This window comes from Ambystoma mexicanum, chromosome 4p, assembly GCF_040938575.1.
Source record: "Ambystoma mexicanum isolate Mex_15411 chromosome 4p, UKY_AmexF1_1, whole genome shotgun sequence".
NCBI classification, from domain to species: Eukaryota; Metazoa; Chordata; class Amphibia; order Caudata; family Ambystomatidae; genus Ambystoma; species Ambystoma mexicanum.
The window spans coordinates 845,591,670-845,607,609 of NC_090927.1; the positions used below are offsets into that span (position 1 = coordinate 845,591,670).

Here is a 15,940-nt window from a genome sequence, read left to right on the forward strand (position 1 = left end):
GTACTGCATTACATGTGAAAGTCGATTTATTACCCATGAACACACTACCTGTATGCTAATTCTATGTAAAAAGGTAGCTCCAGCCCTCATGATGTTGTCCAACATTTCCGCTATAAAACGGGATACAATTATTTTGGAAACATACCAAATTTGAAAAATAATTGAGAAGTTGCGCAATTACTAATCATGGAGCACAAAAAAAGCCTACAGCACCTGGTATTCCCAGGCAGTCTCCCATCCAGGTACTAACTAGGCCCGACCCTGCTTAGCTTCCGAGATCGGGCGCATTCAGTGTGGTGTGGCCGTAGGCTCTGGGCCTAGTGAGTTTGTACTTTTAAGCATCTAGTCAGCTAGACCTTGCAGTTTTGAAAGGCAATTGAGAAATGGCTCACTTCCTGAACTTGGAGCACAAAAAAGCCTACAGCACCTGGTATTCCCAGGCGGTCTCCCATCCAGGTACTAACGAGGCCCGACACTGCTTAGCTTCCGAGATCAGACGAGATCGGGCGCAATCAGTGTGGTGTGGCCGTAGGCTCTGGGCCTAGTGAGTTTTGTACTTTTAAGCATCTAGTCAGCTAGACCTTGCAATTTTGAAAGGCAATTGAGAAATGGCTCACTTCCTGAACTTGGAGCACAAAAAAGCCTACAGCACCTGGTATTCCCAGGCGGTCTTCCATCCAGGTACTAACTAGGCCCGACACTGCTTAGCTTCTGAGATCAGACGAGATCAGGCACATTCAGTGTGGTGTGGCCGTAGGATCTGGGCCTAGTGAGTTTTGTACTTTTAAGCATCTAGTCGGCTAGACCTTGCAGTTTTAAAAGGCAATTGAGAAAGGGCTCACTTCCTGAACTTGGAGCACAAAAAAGCCTACAGCACCTGGTATTCCCAGGCGGTCTCCCATCCAGGTACTAACTAGGCCTGACACTGCTTAACTTCCGAGATCAGTCGAGATCGGGTGCATTCAGTGTGGTGTGGCCGTAGGCTCTAGGAATGCTAAGAATATTACTCTTATGCATTTGCATTTAGTAAGCTAAGCCATGCAGCCACTTGCAACATGATACCACGCTCATCGCTCGATCAGGCTCGATCAGGCGAGATATATAAGACTGGTGGGCCCATTCAGGACTCCTATGTCTGGTAGGATAACTTTAATTCATCCATCCTGTGTCTGTTGCAGCGAGGTGGAGAGAACAATCAACACAATAATGGTTTTCTTTCATGCCTCTTGAAGGGCTCAATATTCTCTGTACTGCATTACATGTGAAAGTCGATTTATTACCCATGAACACACTACCTGTATGCTAATTCTATGTAAAAAGGTAGCTCCAGCCCTCATGATGTTGTCCAACATTTCCGCTATAAAACGGGATACAATTATTTTGGAAACATACCAAATTTGAAAAATAATTGAGAAGTTGCGCAATTACTAATCATGGAGCACAAAAAAAGCCTACAGCACCTGGTATTCCCAGGCAGTCTCCCATCCAGGTACTAACTAGGCCCGACCCTGCTTAGCTTCCGAGATCGGGCGCATTCAGTGTGGTGTGGCCGTAGGCTCTGGGCCTAGTGAGTTTGTACTTTTAAGCATCTAGTCGGCTAGACCTTGCAGTTTTGAAAGGCAATTGTGAAATGGCTCACTTCCTGAACTTGGAGCACAAAAAAGCCTACAGCACCTGGTATTCCCAGGTGGTCTCCCATCCAGGTACTAACTAGGCCCGACACTGCTTAGCTTCCGAGATCAGACGAGATCGGGCGCATTCAGTGTGGTGTGGCCGTAGGCTCTGGGCTTAGTGAGTTTTGTACTTTTAAGCATCTAGTCGGCTAGACCTTGCAGTTTTGAAAGGCAATTGAGAAATGGCTCACTTCCTGAACTTGGAGCACAAAAAAGCCTACAGCACCTGGTATTCCCAGGTGGTCTCCCATCCAGGTACTAACTAGGCCCGACACTGCTTAGCTTCCGAGATCAGACGAGATCGGGCGCATTCAGTGTGGTGTGGCCGTAGGCTCTGGGCCTAGTGAGTTTTGTACTTTTAAGCATCTAGTCAGCTAGACCTTGCAGTTTTGAAAGGCAATTGAGAAATGGCTCACTTCCTGAACTTGGAGTACAAAAAAGCCTACAGCACCTGGTATTCCCAGGCGGTCTTCCATCCAGGTACTAACTAGGCCCGACACTGCTTAGCTTCTGAGATCAGACGAGATCAGGCACATTCAGTGTGGTGTGGCCGTAGGCTCTGGGCCTAGTGAGTTTTGTACTTTTAAGCATCTAGTCGGCTAGACCTTGCAGTTTTAAAAGGCAATTGAGAAAGGGCTCACTTCCTGAACTTGGAGCACAAAAAAGCCTACAGCACCTGGTATTCCCAGGCGGTCTCCCATCCAGGTACTAACTAGGCCTGACACTGCTTAACTTCCGAGATCAGTCGAGATCGGGTGCATTCAGTGTGGTGTGGCCGTAGGCTCTAGGAATGCTAAGAATATTACTCTTATGCATTTGCATTTAGTAAGCTAAGCCATGCAGCCACTTGCAACATGATACCACGCTCATCGCTCGATCAGGCTCGATCAGGCGAGATATATAAGACTGGTGGGCCCATTCAGGACTCCTATGTCTGGTAGGATAACTTTAATTCATCCATCCTGTGTCTGTTGCAGGGAGGTGGAGAGAACAATCAACACAATAATGGTTTTCTTTCATGCCTCTTGAAGGACTCAATATTCTCTGTACTGCATTACATGTGAAAGTCGATTTATTACCCATGAACACACTACCTGTATGCTAATTCTATGTAAAAAGGTAGCTCCAGCCCTCATGATGTTGTCCAACATTTCCGCTATAAAACGGGATACAATTATTTTGGAAACATACCAAATTTGAAAAGTAATTGAGAAGTTGCGCAATTACTAATCATGGAGCACAAAATAGTCTACATCACCTGGTATTCCCAGGCGGTCTCCCATCCAGGTACTAACTAGGCCCGACACTGCTTAGCTTCCGAGATCAGGCGCATTCAGTGTGGTGTGGCCGCAGGCTCTGGGCCTAGTGAGTTTTGTACTTTTAAGCATCTAGTCGGCTAGACCTTGCAGTTTTGAAAGGCAATTGAGAAATGGCTCACTTCCTGAACTTGGAGTACAAAAAAGCCTACAGCACCTGGTATTCCCAGGCGGTCTCCGATCCAGGTACTAACTAGGCCCGACACTGCTTAGCTTCCGAGATCGGGCGCATTCAGTGTGGTGTGGCCGTAGGCTTTGGGCCTAGTGAGTTTTGTACTTTTAAGCATCTAGTCGGCTAGACCTTGCAGTTTTGAAAGGTAATTGAGAAATGGCTCACTTCCTGAACTTGGAGCACAAAAAAGCCTACAGCACCTGGTATTCCCAGGCGGTCTCCCATCCAGGTACTAACTAGGCCCGACACTGCTTAGCTTCCAAGATCAGGCGAGACCGGGCACATTCAGTGTGGTGTGGTCATAGGCTCTGGGCCTAGTGAGTTTTGTACTTTTAAGCATCTAGTCGGCTAGACCTTGCAGTTTTGAAAGGCAATTGAGAAATGGCTCACTTCCTGAACTTGGAGCACAAAAAAGCCTACAGCACCTGGTATTCCGAGGCAGTCTCCCATCCAGGTACTAACTAGGGCTGACACTGCTTAACTTCCAAGATCAGACAAGATCGGGTGCATTCAGTGTGGTGTGGCCATAGGCTCTAGGAATGCTAAGAATATTACTCTTATGCATTTGCATTTAGTAAGCTAAGCCATGCAGCCACTTGCAACATGATACCACGCTCATCGCTCGATCAGGCGAGATATATAAGACTGGTGGGCCCATTCAGGACTCCTATGTCTGGTAGGATAACTTTAATTCATCCATCCTGTGTCTGTTGCAGGGAGGTGGAGAGAACAATCAACACAATAATGGTTTTCTTTCATGCCTCTTGAAGGACTCAATATTCTCTGTACTGCATTACATGTGAAAGTCGATTTATTACCCATGAACACACTACCTGTATGCTAATTCTATGTAAAAAGGTAGCTCCAGCCCTCATGATGTTGTCCAACATTTCCGCTATAAAACGGGATACAATTATTTTGGAAACATACCAAATTTGAAAAGTAATTGAGAAGTTGCGCAATTACTAATCATGGAGCACAAAATAGCCTACAGCACCTGGTATTGCCAGGCGGTCTCCCATCCAGGTACTAACTAGGCCTGACATGGCTTAGTTTCCGAGATCAGATGATATTGGGCACATTCAGTGTGGTGTGGCCGTAGGCTCCCGGCCTAGTGAGTTTTGTACTTTTAAGCATCTAGTCGGCTAGACCTTGCAGTTTTGAAAGGCAATTGAGAAATGGCTCACTTCCTGAACTTGGAGCACAAAAAAGCCTACACCACCTGGTATTCCCAGGCGGTCTCCCGTCCAGGTACTAACTAGGCCTGACACTGCTTAGCTTCAAAGATCAGACAAGATCGGGCGCATTCAGTGTGGTGTGGCCGTAGGCTCTGGGCCTAGTGAGATTTGTACTTTTAAGCATCTAGTCAGCTAGACCTTGTAGTTTTGAAAGGCAATTCAGAAATGGCTCACTTCCTGAACTTGGAGCACAAAAAAGCCTACACCACCTGGTATTCCCAGGCGGTCTCCCATCCAGGTACTAACTAGGCCCAACCCTGCTTAGCTTCTGAGATCGGGCGCATTCAGTGTGGTGTGGCCGTAGGCTCTGGGCCTAGTGAGTTTTGTACTTTTAAGCATCTAGTCGGCTAGACCTTGCAGTTTTGAAAGGCAATTGAGAAATGGCTCACTTCCTGAATTTGGAGCACAAAAAAGCCTACAGCACCTGGTATTCCCAGGCGGTCTCCCATCCAGGTACTAACTAGGCCCGACACTGTTTAGCTTCCGAGATCAGGCGCATTCAGTGTGGTGTGGCCGTAGGCTCTGGGCCTCGTGAGTTTTGTACTTTTAAGCATCTAGTCGGCTAGACCTTGCAGTTTTGAAAGGCAATTGAGAAATGGCTCACTTCCTGAACTTGGAGTACAAAAAAGCCTACAGCACCTGGTATTCCCAGGCGGTCTCCCATCCAGGTACTAACTAGGCCTGACACTGCTTAGCTTCCTAGATCGGGCACATTCAGTGTGGTGTGGCCGTAGGCTCTGGGCCTAGTGAGTTTTGTACTTTTAAGCATCTAGTCGGCTAGACCTTGCAGTTTTGAAAGGCAATTGAGAAATGGCTCACTTCCTGAACTTGGAGTACAAAAAAGCCTACAGCACCTGGTATTCCCAGGCGGTTTCCCATCCAGGTACTAACTAGGCCCGACCCTGCTTAGCTTCCGAGATTGGGCGCATTCAGTGTGGTGTGGCCGTAGGCTCTGGGCCTAGTGAGTTTTGTACTTTTAAGCATCTAGTCGGCTAGACCTTGCAGTTTTGAAATGCAATTGAGAAATGGCTCACTTCCTGAACTTGGAGCACAAAAAAGCCTACAGCACCTGGTATTCCCAGGCGGTCTCCCATCCAGGTACTAACTATGCCCGACACTGCTTAGCTTCCGAGATCAGACAAGATCGGGCGCATTCAGTGTGGTGTGGCCGTAGGCTCTGGGCCTAGTGAGTTTTGTACTTTTAAGCATCTAGTGAGCTAGACCTTGCAGTTTTGAAAGGCAATTGAGAAATGGCTCACTTCCTGAACTTGGAGCACAAAAAAGCCTACAGCACCTGGTATTCCCAGGCGTCTCCCATCCAGGTACTAACTAGGCCCGCCACTGCTTAGCTTCCGAGATCAGACGAGATCGGGCGCATGCAGTGTGGTGTGGCCGTAGGCTCTGGGCCTAGTGAGTTTTGAACTTTTAAGCATCTAGTCGGCTAGACCTTGCAGTTTTGAAAGGCAATTGAGAAATGGCTCACTTCCTGAACTTGGAGTACAAAAAAGCCTACAGCACCTGGTATTCCCAGGCGGTTTCCCATCCAGGTATTAACTAGGCCCGACCCTGCTTAGCTTCCGAGATTGGGCGCATTCAGTGTGGTGTGGCCGTAGGCTCTGGGCCTAGTGAGTTTTGTACTTTTAAGCATCTAGTCGGCTAGACCTTGCAGTTTTGAAATGCAATTGAGAAATGGCTCACTTCCTGAACTTGGAGCACAAAAAAGCCTACAGCACCTGGTATTCCCAGGCGGTCTCCCATCCAGGTACTAACTATGCCCGACACTGCTTAGCTTCCGAGATCAGACAAGATCGGGCGCATTCAGTGTGGTGTGGCCGTAGGCTCTGGGCCTAGTGAGTTTTGTACTTTTAAGCATCTAGTCAGCTAGACCTTGCAGTTTTGAAAGGCAATTGAGAAATGGCTCACTTCCTGAACTTGGAGCACAAAAAAGCCTACAGCACCTGGTATTCCCAGGCGTCTCCCATCCAGGTACTAACTAGGCCCGCCACTGCTTAGCTTCCGAGATCAGACGAGATCGGGCGCATGCAGTGTGGTGTGGCCGTAGGCTCTGGGCCTAGTGAGTTTTGAACTTTTAAGCATCTAGTCGGCTAGACCTTGCAGTTTTGAAAGGCAATTGAGAAATGGCTCACTTCCTGAACTTGGAGTACAAAAAAGCCTACAGCACCTGGTATTCCCAGGCGGTCTCCCATCCAGATACTAACTAGGCCCGACACTGCTTAGCTTCTGAGATCAGATGAGATCGGGCGCATTCAGTGTGGTGTGGCCGTAGGCTCTGGGCCTAGTGAGTTTTGTACTTTTAAGCATCTAGTCGGCTAGACCTTGCAGTTTTGAAAGGCAATTGAGAAATGGCTCACTTCCTGAACTTGGAGCACAAAAAAGCCTACAGCACCTGGTATTCCCAGGCAGTCTCCCATCCAGGTACTAACTAGGCCTGACACTGCTTAACTTCCGAGATCAGACGAGATCGGGTGCATTCAGTGTGGTGTGGCCGTAGGCTCTAGGAATGCTAAGAATATTACTCTTATGCATTTGCTTTTAGTAAGCTAAGCCATGCAGCCACTTGCAACATGATACCACGCTCATCGCTCGATCAGGCGAGATATATAAGACTGGTGGGCCCATTCAGGACTCCTATGTCTGGTAGGATAACTTTAATTCATCCATCCTGTGTCTGTTGCAGGGAGGTGGAGAGAACAATCAACACAATAATGGTTTTCTTTCATGCCTCTTGAAGGACTCAATATTCTCTGTACTGCATTACATGTGAAAGTCGATTTATTACCCATGAACACACTACCTGTATGCTAATTCTATGTAAAAAGGTAGCTCCAGCCCTCATGATGTTGTCCAACATTTCCGCTATAAAACGGGATACAATTATTTTGGAAACATACCAAATTTGAAAAGTAATTGAGAAGTTGCGCAATTACTAATCATGGAGCACAAAATAGCCTACAGCACCTGGTATTGCCAGGCGGCCTCCCATCCAGGTACTAACTAGGCCTGACATTGCTTAGCTTCCGAGATCAGACGAGATTGGGCGCATTCAGTGTAGTGTGGCCGTAGGCTCTGGGCCTACTGAGTTTTGTACTTTTAAGCATCTAGTCGGCTAGACCTTGCAGTTTTGAAAGGCAATTGAGAAATGGCTCACTTCCTGAACTTGGAGCACCAAAAAGCCTACAGCACCTGGTATTCCCAGGCAGTCTCCCATCCAGGTACTAACTAGGCCTGACACTGCTTAGCTTCCTAGATCGGGCGCATTCAGTGTGGTGTGGCCGTGGGCTCTGGGCCTAGTGAGTTTTGTACTTTTAAGCATCTATTCGGCTAGACCTTGCAGTTTTGAAAGGCAATTGAGAAATGGCTCACTTCCTGAACTTGGAGCACAAAAAAGCCTACAGCACCTGGTATTCCCAGGCGGTCTCCCATCCAGGTACTAACTAGGCCCGACACTGCTTAGCTTCCGAGATCAGACAAGATCGGGCGCATTCAGTGTGGTGTGGCCGTAGGCTCTGGGCCTAGTGAGTTTTGTACTTTTAAGCATCTAGTCAGCTAGACCTTGCAGTTTTGAAAGGCAATTGAGAAATGGCTCACTTCCTGAACTTGGAGCACAAAAAAGCCTACAGCACCTGGTATTCCCAGGCGGTCTCCCATCCAGGTACTAACTAGGCCCAACACTGCTTAGCTTCCGAGATCAGACGAGATCGGCACATGCAGTGTGGTGTGGCCGTAGGCTCTGGGCCTAGTGAGTTTTGTACTTTTAAGCATCTAGTCGGCTAGACCTTACAGTTTTGAAAGGCAATTGAGAAATGGCTCACTTCCTGAACTTGGAGTACAAAAAAGCCTACAGCACCTGGTATTCCCAAGCGGTCTCCCATCCAGGTACTAACTAGGCCCGACACTGCTTAGCTTCTGAGATCAGACGAGATCGGGTGCATTCAGTGTGGTGTGGCCGTAGGCTCTGGGGCTAGTCAGTTTTGTACTTTTAAGCATCTAGTCGGCTAGACCTTGCAGTTTTGAAAGGCAATTGAGAAATGGCTCACTTCCTGAACTTGGAGTACAAAAAAGCCTACAGCACCTGGTATTCCCAGGCGGTTTCCCATCCAGGTACTAACTAGGCCCGACCCTGCTTAGCTTCCGAGATTGGGCGCATTCACTGTGGTGTGGCCGTAGGCTCTGGGCCTAGTGAGTTTTGTACTTTTAAGCATCTAGTCGGCTAGACCTTGCAGTTTTGAAATGCAATTGAGAAATGGCTCACTTCCTGAACTTGGAGCACAAAAAAGCCTACAGCACCTGGTATTCCCAGGCGGTCTCCCATCCAGGTACTAACTAGGCCCGACACTGCTTAGCTTCCGAGATCAGACAAGATCGGGTGCATTCAGTGTGGTGCAGCCGTAGGCTTTGGGCCTAGTGAGTTTTGTACTTTTAAGCATCTAGTCAGCTAGACCTTGCAGTTTTGAAAGGCAATTGAGAAATGGCTCACTTCCTGAACTTGGAGCACAAAAAAGCCTACAGCACCTGGTATTCCCAGGCGTCTCCCATCCAGGTACTAACTAGGCCCGACACTGCTTAGCTTCCGAGATCGGGCGCATGCAGTGTGGTGTGGCCGTAGGCTCTGGGCCTAGTGAGTTTTGTACTTTTAAGCATCTAGTCGGCTAGACCTTGCAGTTTTGAAAGGCAATTGAGAAATGGCTCACTTCCTGAACTTGGAGTACAAAAAAGCCTACAGCACCTGGTATTCCCAGGCGGTCTCCCATCCAAATACTAACTAGGCCCGACACTGCTTAGCTTCTGAGATCAGACGAGATCGGGCGCATTCAGTGTGGTGTGGCCGTAGGCTCTGGGCTTAGTGAGTTTTGTACTTTTAAGCATCTAGTCGGCTAGACCTTGCAGGTTTGAAAGGCAATTGAGAAATGGCTCACTTCCTGAATTTGGAGCACAAAAAAGCCTACAGCACCTGGTATTCCCAGGCAGTCTCCCATCCAGGTACTAACTAGGCCTGACACTGCTTAACTTCCAAGATCAGACGAGATCGGGTGCATTCAGTGTGGTGTGGCCGTAGGTTCTAGGAATGCTAAGAATATTACTCTTATGCATTTGCATTTAGTTAGCTAAGCCATGCAGCCACTTGCAACATGATACCACGCTCATCGCTCGATCAGGCGAGATATATAAGACTGGTGGGCCCATTCAGGACTCCTATGTCTGGTAGGATAACTTTAATTCATCCATCCTGTGTCTGTTGCAGGGAGGTGGAGAGAACAATCAACACAATAATGGTTTTCTTTCATGCCTCTTGAAGGACTCAATATTCTCTGTACTGCATTACATGTGAAAGTCGATTTATTACCCATGAACACACTACCTGTATGCTAATTCTATGTAAAAAGGTAGCTCCAGCCCTCATGATGTTGTCCAACATTTCCGCTATAAAACGGGATACAATTATTTTGGAAACATACCAAATATGAAAAGTAATTGAGAAGTTGCGCAATTACTAATCATGGAGCACAAAATAGCCTACAGCACCTGGTATTGCCAGGTGGTCTCCCATCCAGGTACTAACTAGGCCTGACATTGCTTAGCTTCCGAGATCAGACAAGATTGGGCGCATTCAGTGTGGTGTGGCCGTAGGCTCTGAGCCTAGTGAGTTTTGTACTTTTAAGCATCTAGTCGGCTAGACCTTGCAGTTTTGAAAGGCAATTGAGAAATGGCTCACTTCCTGAACTTGGAGCACAAAAAAGCCTACAGCACCTGGTATTCCCAGGCGGTCTCCCATCCAGGTACTAACTAGGCCTGACACTGCTTAACTTCCAAGATCAGACAAGATCGGGTGCATTCAGTGTGGTGTGGCCGTAGGCTCTAGGAATGCTAAGAATATTACTCTTATGCATTTGCATTTAGTAAGCTAAGCCATGCAGCCACTTGCAACATGATACCACGCTCATCGCTCGATCAGGCGAGATATATAAGACTGGTGGGCCCATTCAGGACTCCTATGTCTGGTAGGATAACTTTAATTCATCCATCCTGTGTCTGTTGCAGGGAGATGGAGAGAACAATCAACACAATAATGGTTTTCTTTCATGCCTCTTGAAGGACTCAATATTCTCTGTACTGCATTACATGTGAAAGTCGATTTATTACCCATGAACACACTACCTGTATGCTAATTCTATGTAAAAAGGTAGCTCCAGCCCTCATGATGTTGTCCAACATTTCCGCTATAAAACGGGATACAATTATTTTGGAAACATACCAAATTTGAAAAGTAATTGAGAAGTTGCGCAATTACTAATCATGGAGCACAAAATAGCCTACAGCACCTGGTATTCCCAGGCGGTCTCCCATCCAGGTACTAACTAGGCCCGACACTGCTTAGCTTCCGAGATCAGGCGCATTCAGTGTGGTGTGGCTGTAGGCTCTGGGCCTAGAGAGTTTTGTACTTTTAAGCATCTAGTCGGCTAGACCTTGCAGTTTTGAAAGGAAATTGAGAAATGGCTCACTTCCTGAACTTGGAGCACAAAAGAGCCTACAGCACCTGGTATTCCCAGGCGGTCTCCCATCCAGGTACTCACTAGGCCCGACACTGCTTAGCTTCCGAGATCAGATGAGATCAGGCGCATTCAGTGTGGTGTGGCCGTAGGCTCTGGGCCTAGTGAGTTTTGTACTTTTAAGCATCTAGTCGGCTAGACCTTGCAGTTTTGAAAGGCAATTGAGAAATGGCTCACTTCCTGAACTTGGAGTACAAAAAAGCCTACAGCACCTGGTATTCCCAGGCGGTCTCCCATCCAGGTTCTAATTAGGCCCGACACTGCTTAGCTTCTGAGATCAGACGAGATCGGGCGCATTCAGTGTGGTGTGGCCGTAGGCTCTGGGCCTAGTGAGTTTTGTACTTTTAAGCATCTAGTCGGCTAGACCTTGCAGTTTTGAAAGGCAATTGAGAAATGGCTCACTTCCTGAACTTGGAGCACAAAAAGGCCTACAGCACCTGGTATTCCGAGGCGGTCTCCCATCCAGGTACTAACTAGGCCTGACACTGCTTAACTTCCGAGATCAGAGAAGATCGGGTGCATTCAGTGTGGTGTGGCCGTAGGCTCTAGGAATGCTAAGAATATTACTCTTATGCATTTGCATTTAGTAAGCTAAGCCATGCAGCCACTTGCAACATGATACCACGCTCATCGCTCGATCAGGCGAGATATATAAGACTGGTGGGCCCATTCAGGACTCCTATGTCTGGTAGGATAACTTTAATTCATCCATCCTGTGTCTGTTGCAGGGAGGTGGAGAGAACAATCAACACAATAATGGTTTTCTTTCATGCCTCTTGAAGGACTCAATATTCTCTGTACTGCATTACATGTGAAAGTCGATTTATTACCCATGAACACACTACCTGTATGCTAATTCTATGTAAAAAGGTAGCTCCAGCCCTCATGATGTTGTCCAACATTTCCGCTATAAAACGGGATAGAATTATTTTGGAAACATACCAAATTTGAAAAGTAATTGAGAAGTTGAGCAATTACTAATCATGGAGCACAAAATAGCCTACAGCACCTGGTATTGCCAGGCGGTCTCCCATCCCGGTACTAACTAGGCCTGACATTGCTTAGCTTCCGAGATCAGACAAGATTGGGCGCATTCAGTGTGGTGTGGCCGTAGGCTCTGGGCCTACTGAGTTTTGTACTTTTAAGCATCTAGTCGGCTAGACCTTGCAGTTTTGAAAGGCAATTGAGAAATGGCTCACTTCCTGAACTTGGAGCACAAAAAAAGCCTACAGCACCTGGTATTCCCAGGCGGTCTCCCATCCAGGTACTAACTAGGCCCAACACTGCTTAGCTTCCAAGATCAGACGAGATCGGGCGCATTCAGTGTGGTGTGGCCGTAGGCTCTGGGCCTAGTGAGTTTTGTACTTTTAAGCATCTAGTCAGCTAGACCTTGCAGCTTTGAAAGGAAATTGAGAAATGGCTCACTTCCTGAACTTGGAGCACAAAAAAGCCTACAGCACCTGGTATTCCCAGGCGGTCTCCCATCCAGGTACTAACTAGGCCCGACACTGCTTAGCTTCCGAGATCAGACGACATCGGGCACATTCAGTGTGGTGTGGCCGTAGGCTCTGGGCTGAGTGAGTTTTGTACTTTTAAGCATCTAGTCGGCTAGACCTTGCAGTTTTGAAAGGCAATTGAGAAATGGCTCACTTCCTGAACTTGGAGTACAAAAAAGCCTACAGAACCTGGTATTCCCAGGCGGTCTCCCATCCAGGTACTAACTAGGCCCGACACTGCTTAGCTTCTGAGATCAGACGAGATCGGGCGCATTCAGTGTGGTGTGGCCGTAGGCTCTGGGCCTAGTGAGTTTTGTACTTTTAAGCATCTAGTCGGCTAGACCTTGCAGTTTTGAAAGGCAATTGAGAAATTGCTCACTTCCTGAACTTGGAGCACAAAAAAGCCTACAGCACCTGGTATTCCCAGGCAGTCTCCCATCCAGGTACTAACTAGGCCTGACACTGCTTAACTTCCAAGATCAGACAAGATCGGGTGCATTCAGTGTGGTGTGGCCGTAGGCTCTAGGAATGCTAAGAATATTACTCTTATGCATTTGCATTTAGTAAGCTAAGCCATGCAGCCACTTGCAACATGATACCACGCTCATCGCTCGATCAGGCGAGATATATAAGACTGGTGGGCCCATTCAGGACTCCTATGTCTGGTAGGATAACTTTAATTCATCTATCCTGTGTCTGTTGCAGGGAGATGGAAAGAACAATCAACACAATAATGGTTTTCTTTCATGCCTCTTGAAGGACTCAATATTCTCTGTACTGCATTACATGTGAAAGTCGATTTATTACCCATGAACACACTACCTGTATGCTAATTCTATGTAAAAAGGTAGCTCCAGCCCTCATGATGTTGTCCAACATTTCCGCTATAAAACGGGATACAATTATTTTGGAAACATACCAAATTTGAAAAGTAATTGAGAAGTTGCGCAATTACTAATCATGGAGCACAAAATAGCCTACAGCACCTGGTATTCCCAGGCGGTCTCCCATCCAGGTACTAACTAGGCCCGACACTGCTTAGCTTCCAAGATCAGGTGCATTCAGTGTGGTGTGGCCGTAGGCTCTGGGCCTAGTGAGTTTTGTACTTTTAAGCATCTAGTCAGCTAGACCTTGCAGTTTTGAAAGGCAATTGAGAAATGGCTCACTTCCTGAACTTGGAGCACAAAAAAGCCTACAGCACCTGGTATTCCCAGGCGGTCTCCCATCCAAGTACTAACTAGGCCCGACACTGCTTAACTTCCGAGATCAGGCGCATTCAGTGTGGTGTGGCCGTAGGCTCTGGGCCTAGTGAGTTTTGTACTTTTAAGCATCTAGTCGGCTAGACCTTGCAGTTTTGAAAGGCAATTGAGAAATGGCTCACTTCCTGAACTTGGAGTACAAAAAAGCCTACAGCACCTGGTATTCCCAGGCGGTCTCCCATCCAGGTACTAACTAGGCCTGACACTGCTTAGCTTCCTAGATCGGGCGCATTCAGTGTGGTGTGGCCGTGGGCTCTGGGCCTAGTGAGTTTTGTACTTTTAAGCATCTATTCGGCTAGACCTTGCAGTTTTGAAAGGCAATTGAGAAATGGCTCACTTCCTGAACTTGGAGCACAAAAAAGCCTACAGCACCTGGTATTCCCAGGCGGTCTCCCATCCAGGTACTAACTAGGCCCGACACTGCTTAGCTTCCGAGATCAGACAAGATCGGGCGCATTCAGTGTGGTGTGGCCGTAGGCTCTGTGCCTAGTGAGTTTTGTACTTTTAAGCATCTAGTCAGCTAGACCTTGCAGTTTTGAAAGGCAATTGAGAAATGGCTCACTTCCTGAACTTGGAGCACATAAAAGCCTACAGCACCTGGTATTCCCAGGCGGTCTCCCATCCAGGTACTAACTAGGCCCAACACTGCTTAGCTTCCGAGATCAGACGAGATCGGCACATGCAGTGTGGTGTGGCCGTAGGCTCTGGGCCTAGTGAGTTTTGTACTTTTAAGCATCTAGTCGGCTAGACCTTACAGTTTTGAAAGGCAATTGAGAAATGGGTCACTTCCTGAACTTGGAGTACAAAAAAGCCTACAGCACCTGGTATTCCCAAGCGGTCTCCCATCCAGGTACTAACTAGGCCCGACACTGCTTAGCTTCTGAGATCAGACGAGATCGGGTGCATTCAGTGTGGTGTGGCCGTAGGCTCTGGGGCTAGTCAGTTTTGTACTTTTAAGCATCTAGTCGGCTCGACCTTGCAGTTTGTAAAGGCAATTGAGAAATGGCTCACTTCCTGAACTTGGAGTACAAAAAAGCCTACAGCACCTGGTATTCCCAGGCGGTTTCCCATCCAGGTACTAACTAGGCCCGACCCTGCTTAGCTTCCGAGATTGGGCGCATTCACTGTGGTGTGGCCGTAGGCTCTGGGCCTAGTGAGTTTTGTACTTTTAAGCATCTAGTCGGCTAGACCTTGCAGTTTTGAAATGCAATTGAGAAATGGCTCACTTCCTGAACTTGGAGCACAAAAAAGCCTACAGCACCTGGTATTCCCAGGCGGTCTCCCATCCAGGTACTAACTAGGCCCGACACTGCTTAGCTTCCGAGATCAGACAAGATCGGGCGCATTCAGTGTGGTGCAGCCGTAGGCTTTGGGCCTAGTGAGTTTTGTACTTTTAAGCATCTAATCAGCTAGACCTTGCAGTTTTTAAAGGCAATTGAGAAATGGCTCACTTCCTGAACTTGGAGCACAAAAAAGCCTACAGCACCTGGTATTCCCAGGCGTCTCCCATCCAGATACTAACTAGGCCCGACACTGCTTAGCTTCCGAGATCGGGCGCATGCAGTGTGGTGTGGCCGTAGGCTCTGGGCCTAGTGAGTTTTGTACTTTTAAGCATCTAGTCGGCTAGACCTTGCAGTTTTGAAAGGCAATTGAGAAATGGCTCACTTCCTGAACTTGGAGTACAAAAAAGCCTACAGCACCTGGTATTCCCAGGCGGTCTCCCATCCAAATACTAACTAGGCCCGACACTGCTTAGCTTCTGAGATCAGACGAGATCGGGCGCATTCAGTGTGGTGTGGCCGTAGGCTCTGGGCTTAGTGAGTTTTGTACTTTTAAGCATCTAGTCGGCTAGACCTTGCAGGTTTGAAAGGCAATTGAGAAATGGCTCACTTCCTGAACTTGGAGCACAAAAAAGCCTACAGCACCTGGTATTCCCAGGCAGTCTCCCATCCAGGTACTAACTAGGCCTGACACTGCTTAACTTCCAAGATCAGACGAGATCGGGTGCATTCAGTGTGGTGTGGCCGTAGGTTCTAGGAATGCTAAGAATATTACTCTTATGCATTTGCATTTAGTTAGCTAAGCCATGCAGACACTTGCAACATGATACCACGCTCATCGCTCGATCAGGCGAGATATATAAGACTGGTGGGCCCATTCAGGACTCCTATGTCTGGTAGGATAACTTTAATTCATCCATCCTGTGTCTGTTGCAGG

General features: G+C 47.5%; 31 non-coding genes and 27 pseudogenes across 31 annotated transcripts; all 58 read right to left on the minus strand.

The window, feature by feature from the left end:
* Positions 1-201: 201 nt before the first annotated feature.
* LOC138457432 (5S ribosomal RNA) lies at positions 202-310 on the minus strand (annotated as a pseudogene).
* A 105-nt stretch (positions 311-415) lies between these two features.
* LOC138463039 (5S ribosomal RNA) lies at positions 416-534 on the minus strand. The gene has a single exon (XR_011265625.1). It is a non-coding gene; the product is annotated as a 5S ribosomal RNA (ribosomal RNA).
* Positions 535-640: 106 nt separating this feature from the next.
* On the minus strand, positions 641-759 carry LOC138454360 (5S ribosomal RNA). The gene has a single exon (XR_011261041.1). It is a non-coding gene; the product is annotated as a 5S ribosomal RNA (ribosomal RNA).
* A 106-nt stretch (positions 760-865) lies between these two features.
* Positions 866-984, minus strand: LOC138464204 (5S ribosomal RNA). Its single transcript, XR_011266786.1, has one exon. It is a non-coding gene; the product is annotated as a 5S ribosomal RNA (ribosomal RNA).
* Positions 985-1,448: 464 nt separating this feature from the next.
* On the minus strand, positions 1,449-1,557 carry LOC138457435 (5S ribosomal RNA; annotated as a pseudogene).
* A 105-nt stretch (positions 1,558-1,662) lies between these two features.
* Positions 1,663-1,781, minus strand: LOC138461842 (5S ribosomal RNA). The gene has a single exon (XR_011264449.1). It is a non-coding gene; the product is annotated as a 5S ribosomal RNA (ribosomal RNA).
* Positions 1,782-1,887: 106 nt separating this feature from the next.
* LOC138461854 (5S ribosomal RNA) lies at positions 1,888-2,006 on the minus strand. Its single transcript, XR_011264460.1, has one exon. It is a non-coding gene; the product is annotated as a 5S ribosomal RNA (ribosomal RNA).
* A 106-nt stretch (positions 2,007-2,112) lies between these two features.
* On the minus strand, positions 2,113-2,231 carry LOC138464577 (5S ribosomal RNA). Its single transcript, XR_011267157.1, has one exon. It is a non-coding gene; the product is annotated as a 5S ribosomal RNA (ribosomal RNA).
* A 106-nt stretch (positions 2,232-2,337) lies between these two features.
* Positions 2,338-2,456, minus strand: LOC138464205 (5S ribosomal RNA). The gene has a single exon (XR_011266787.1). It is a non-coding gene; the product is annotated as a 5S ribosomal RNA (ribosomal RNA).
* A 463-nt stretch (positions 2,457-2,919) lies between these two features.
* On the minus strand, positions 2,920-3,028 carry LOC138458990 (5S ribosomal RNA; annotated as a pseudogene).
* A 106-nt stretch (positions 3,029-3,134) lies between these two features.
* On the minus strand, positions 3,135-3,243 carry LOC138457499 (5S ribosomal RNA; annotated as a pseudogene).
* Positions 3,244-3,349: 106 nt separating this feature from the next.
* LOC138455983 (5S ribosomal RNA) lies at positions 3,350-3,468 on the minus strand (annotated as a pseudogene).
* A 106-nt stretch (positions 3,469-3,574) lies between these two features.
* Positions 3,575-3,693, minus strand: LOC138456569 (5S ribosomal RNA; annotated as a pseudogene).
* Positions 3,694-4,146: 453 nt separating this feature from the next.
* LOC138459424 (5S ribosomal RNA) lies at positions 4,147-4,265 on the minus strand (annotated as a pseudogene).
* Positions 4,266-4,371: 106 nt separating this feature from the next.
* On the minus strand, positions 4,372-4,490 carry LOC138458069 (5S ribosomal RNA; annotated as a pseudogene).
* Positions 4,491-4,596: 106 nt separating this feature from the next.
* Positions 4,597-4,705, minus strand: LOC138458771 (5S ribosomal RNA; annotated as a pseudogene).
* Positions 4,706-4,811: 106 nt separating this feature from the next.
* LOC138456329 (5S ribosomal RNA) lies at positions 4,812-4,920 on the minus strand (annotated as a pseudogene).
* A 106-nt stretch (positions 4,921-5,026) lies between these two features.
* On the minus strand, positions 5,027-5,135 carry LOC138459199 (5S ribosomal RNA; annotated as a pseudogene).
* A 106-nt stretch (positions 5,136-5,241) lies between these two features.
* On the minus strand, positions 5,242-5,350 carry LOC138458333 (5S ribosomal RNA; annotated as a pseudogene).
* Positions 5,351-5,456: 106 nt separating this feature from the next.
* LOC138454545 (5S ribosomal RNA) lies at positions 5,457-5,575 on the minus strand. Its single transcript, XR_011261217.1, has one exon. It is a non-coding gene; the product is annotated as a 5S ribosomal RNA (ribosomal RNA).
* Positions 5,576-5,681: 106 nt separating this feature from the next.
* Positions 5,682-5,799, minus strand: LOC138455387 (5S ribosomal RNA; annotated as a pseudogene).
* Positions 5,800-5,905: 106 nt separating this feature from the next.
* LOC138459380 (5S ribosomal RNA) lies at positions 5,906-6,014 on the minus strand (annotated as a pseudogene).
* A 106-nt stretch (positions 6,015-6,120) lies between these two features.
* Positions 6,121-6,239, minus strand: LOC138454546 (5S ribosomal RNA). Its single transcript, XR_011261218.1, has one exon. It is a non-coding gene; the product is annotated as a 5S ribosomal RNA (ribosomal RNA).
* Positions 6,240-6,345: 106 nt separating this feature from the next.
* On the minus strand, positions 6,346-6,463 carry LOC138455388 (5S ribosomal RNA; annotated as a pseudogene).
* A 106-nt stretch (positions 6,464-6,569) lies between these two features.
* LOC138465047 (5S ribosomal RNA) lies at positions 6,570-6,688 on the minus strand. The gene has a single exon (XR_011267623.1). It is a non-coding gene; the product is annotated as a 5S ribosomal RNA (ribosomal RNA).
* A 106-nt stretch (positions 6,689-6,794) lies between these two features.
* LOC138463456 (5S ribosomal RNA) lies at positions 6,795-6,913 on the minus strand. Its single transcript, XR_011266042.1, has one exon. It is a non-coding gene; the product is annotated as a 5S ribosomal RNA (ribosomal RNA).
* A 453-nt stretch (positions 6,914-7,366) lies between these two features.
* Positions 7,367-7,485, minus strand: LOC138456187 (5S ribosomal RNA; annotated as a pseudogene).
* A 106-nt stretch (positions 7,486-7,591) lies between these two features.
* Positions 7,592-7,700, minus strand: LOC138459741 (5S ribosomal RNA; annotated as a pseudogene).
* Positions 7,701-7,806: 106 nt separating this feature from the next.
* Positions 7,807-7,925, minus strand: LOC138462978 (5S ribosomal RNA). The gene has a single exon (XR_011265565.1). It is a non-coding gene; the product is annotated as a 5S ribosomal RNA (ribosomal RNA).
* A 106-nt stretch (positions 7,926-8,031) lies between these two features.
* LOC138454898 (5S ribosomal RNA) lies at positions 8,032-8,149 on the minus strand. The gene has a single exon (XR_011261556.1). It is a non-coding gene; the product is annotated as a 5S ribosomal RNA (ribosomal RNA).
* Positions 8,150-8,255: 106 nt separating this feature from the next.
* Positions 8,256-8,374, minus strand: LOC138462760 (5S ribosomal RNA). The gene has a single exon (XR_011265352.1). It is a non-coding gene; the product is annotated as a 5S ribosomal RNA (ribosomal RNA).
* Positions 8,375-8,480: 106 nt separating this feature from the next.
* On the minus strand, positions 8,481-8,589 carry LOC138459400 (5S ribosomal RNA; annotated as a pseudogene).
* Positions 8,590-8,695: 106 nt separating this feature from the next.
* Positions 8,696-8,814, minus strand: LOC138465233 (5S ribosomal RNA). The gene has a single exon (XR_011267808.1). It is a non-coding gene; the product is annotated as a 5S ribosomal RNA (ribosomal RNA).
* Positions 8,815-8,920: 106 nt separating this feature from the next.
* LOC138458340 (5S ribosomal RNA) lies at positions 8,921-9,028 on the minus strand (annotated as a pseudogene).
* A 106-nt stretch (positions 9,029-9,134) lies between these two features.
* On the minus strand, positions 9,135-9,253 carry LOC138465234 (5S ribosomal RNA). The gene has a single exon (XR_011267809.1). It is a non-coding gene; the product is annotated as a 5S ribosomal RNA (ribosomal RNA).
* Positions 9,254-9,359: 106 nt separating this feature from the next.
* LOC138455065 (5S ribosomal RNA) lies at positions 9,360-9,478 on the minus strand. The gene has a single exon (XR_011261710.1). It is a non-coding gene; the product is annotated as a 5S ribosomal RNA (ribosomal RNA).
* Positions 9,479-9,931: 453 nt separating this feature from the next.
* On the minus strand, positions 9,932-10,050 carry LOC138457603 (5S ribosomal RNA; annotated as a pseudogene).
* Positions 10,051-10,156: 106 nt separating this feature from the next.
* Positions 10,157-10,275, minus strand: LOC138454652 (5S ribosomal RNA). The gene has a single exon (XR_011261320.1). It is a non-coding gene; the product is annotated as a 5S ribosomal RNA (ribosomal RNA).
* Positions 10,276-10,728: 453 nt separating this feature from the next.
* Positions 10,729-10,837, minus strand: LOC138456089 (5S ribosomal RNA; annotated as a pseudogene).
* A 106-nt stretch (positions 10,838-10,943) lies between these two features.
* Positions 10,944-11,062, minus strand: LOC138462887 (5S ribosomal RNA). Its single transcript, XR_011265475.1, has one exon. It is a non-coding gene; the product is annotated as a 5S ribosomal RNA (ribosomal RNA).
* A 106-nt stretch (positions 11,063-11,168) lies between these two features.
* Positions 11,169-11,287, minus strand: LOC138455311 (5S ribosomal RNA). The gene has a single exon (XR_011261948.1). It is a non-coding gene; the product is annotated as a 5S ribosomal RNA (ribosomal RNA).
* A 106-nt stretch (positions 11,288-11,393) lies between these two features.
* On the minus strand, positions 11,394-11,512 carry LOC138454989 (5S ribosomal RNA). Its single transcript, XR_011261639.1, has one exon. It is a non-coding gene; the product is annotated as a 5S ribosomal RNA (ribosomal RNA).
* Positions 11,513-11,965: 453 nt separating this feature from the next.
* On the minus strand, positions 11,966-12,084 carry LOC138457605 (5S ribosomal RNA; annotated as a pseudogene).
* Positions 12,085-12,191: 107 nt separating this feature from the next.
* LOC138461850 (5S ribosomal RNA) lies at positions 12,192-12,310 on the minus strand. Its single transcript, XR_011264456.1, has one exon. It is a non-coding gene; the product is annotated as a 5S ribosomal RNA (ribosomal RNA).
* Positions 12,311-12,416: 106 nt separating this feature from the next.
* On the minus strand, positions 12,417-12,535 carry LOC138454730 (5S ribosomal RNA). Its single transcript, XR_011261394.1, has one exon. It is a non-coding gene; the product is annotated as a 5S ribosomal RNA (ribosomal RNA).
* A 106-nt stretch (positions 12,536-12,641) lies between these two features.
* LOC138454662 (5S ribosomal RNA) lies at positions 12,642-12,760 on the minus strand. The gene has a single exon (XR_011261330.1). It is a non-coding gene; the product is annotated as a 5S ribosomal RNA (ribosomal RNA).
* Positions 12,761-12,866: 106 nt separating this feature from the next.
* LOC138455310 (5S ribosomal RNA) lies at positions 12,867-12,985 on the minus strand. The gene has a single exon (XR_011261947.1). It is a non-coding gene; the product is annotated as a 5S ribosomal RNA (ribosomal RNA).
* A 453-nt stretch (positions 12,986-13,438) lies between these two features.
* Positions 13,439-13,547, minus strand: LOC138456331 (5S ribosomal RNA; annotated as a pseudogene).
* A 106-nt stretch (positions 13,548-13,653) lies between these two features.
* Positions 13,654-13,762, minus strand: LOC138455926 (5S ribosomal RNA; annotated as a pseudogene).
* A 106-nt stretch (positions 13,763-13,868) lies between these two features.
* On the minus strand, positions 13,869-13,977 carry LOC138459386 (5S ribosomal RNA; annotated as a pseudogene).
* A 106-nt stretch (positions 13,978-14,083) lies between these two features.
* On the minus strand, positions 14,084-14,202 carry LOC138462979 (5S ribosomal RNA). The gene has a single exon (XR_011265566.1). It is a non-coding gene; the product is annotated as a 5S ribosomal RNA (ribosomal RNA).
* A 106-nt stretch (positions 14,203-14,308) lies between these two features.
* LOC138454899 (5S ribosomal RNA) lies at positions 14,309-14,426 on the minus strand. The gene has a single exon (XR_011261557.1). It is a non-coding gene; the product is annotated as a 5S ribosomal RNA (ribosomal RNA).
* A 106-nt stretch (positions 14,427-14,532) lies between these two features.
* On the minus strand, positions 14,533-14,651 carry LOC138462762 (5S ribosomal RNA). Its single transcript, XR_011265354.1, has one exon. It is a non-coding gene; the product is annotated as a 5S ribosomal RNA (ribosomal RNA).
* Positions 14,652-14,757: 106 nt separating this feature from the next.
* Positions 14,758-14,866, minus strand: LOC138459401 (5S ribosomal RNA; annotated as a pseudogene).
* Positions 14,867-14,972: 106 nt separating this feature from the next.
* LOC138454513 (5S ribosomal RNA) lies at positions 14,973-15,091 on the minus strand. The gene has a single exon (XR_011261186.1). It is a non-coding gene; the product is annotated as a 5S ribosomal RNA (ribosomal RNA).
* A 106-nt stretch (positions 15,092-15,197) lies between these two features.
* Positions 15,198-15,305, minus strand: LOC138459270 (5S ribosomal RNA; annotated as a pseudogene).
* A 106-nt stretch (positions 15,306-15,411) lies between these two features.
* Positions 15,412-15,530, minus strand: LOC138465235 (5S ribosomal RNA). Its single transcript, XR_011267810.1, has one exon. It is a non-coding gene; the product is annotated as a 5S ribosomal RNA (ribosomal RNA).
* A 106-nt stretch (positions 15,531-15,636) lies between these two features.
* LOC138455066 (5S ribosomal RNA) lies at positions 15,637-15,755 on the minus strand. Its single transcript, XR_011261711.1, has one exon. It is a non-coding gene; the product is annotated as a 5S ribosomal RNA (ribosomal RNA).
* Positions 15,756-15,940: the final 185 nt, after the last annotated feature.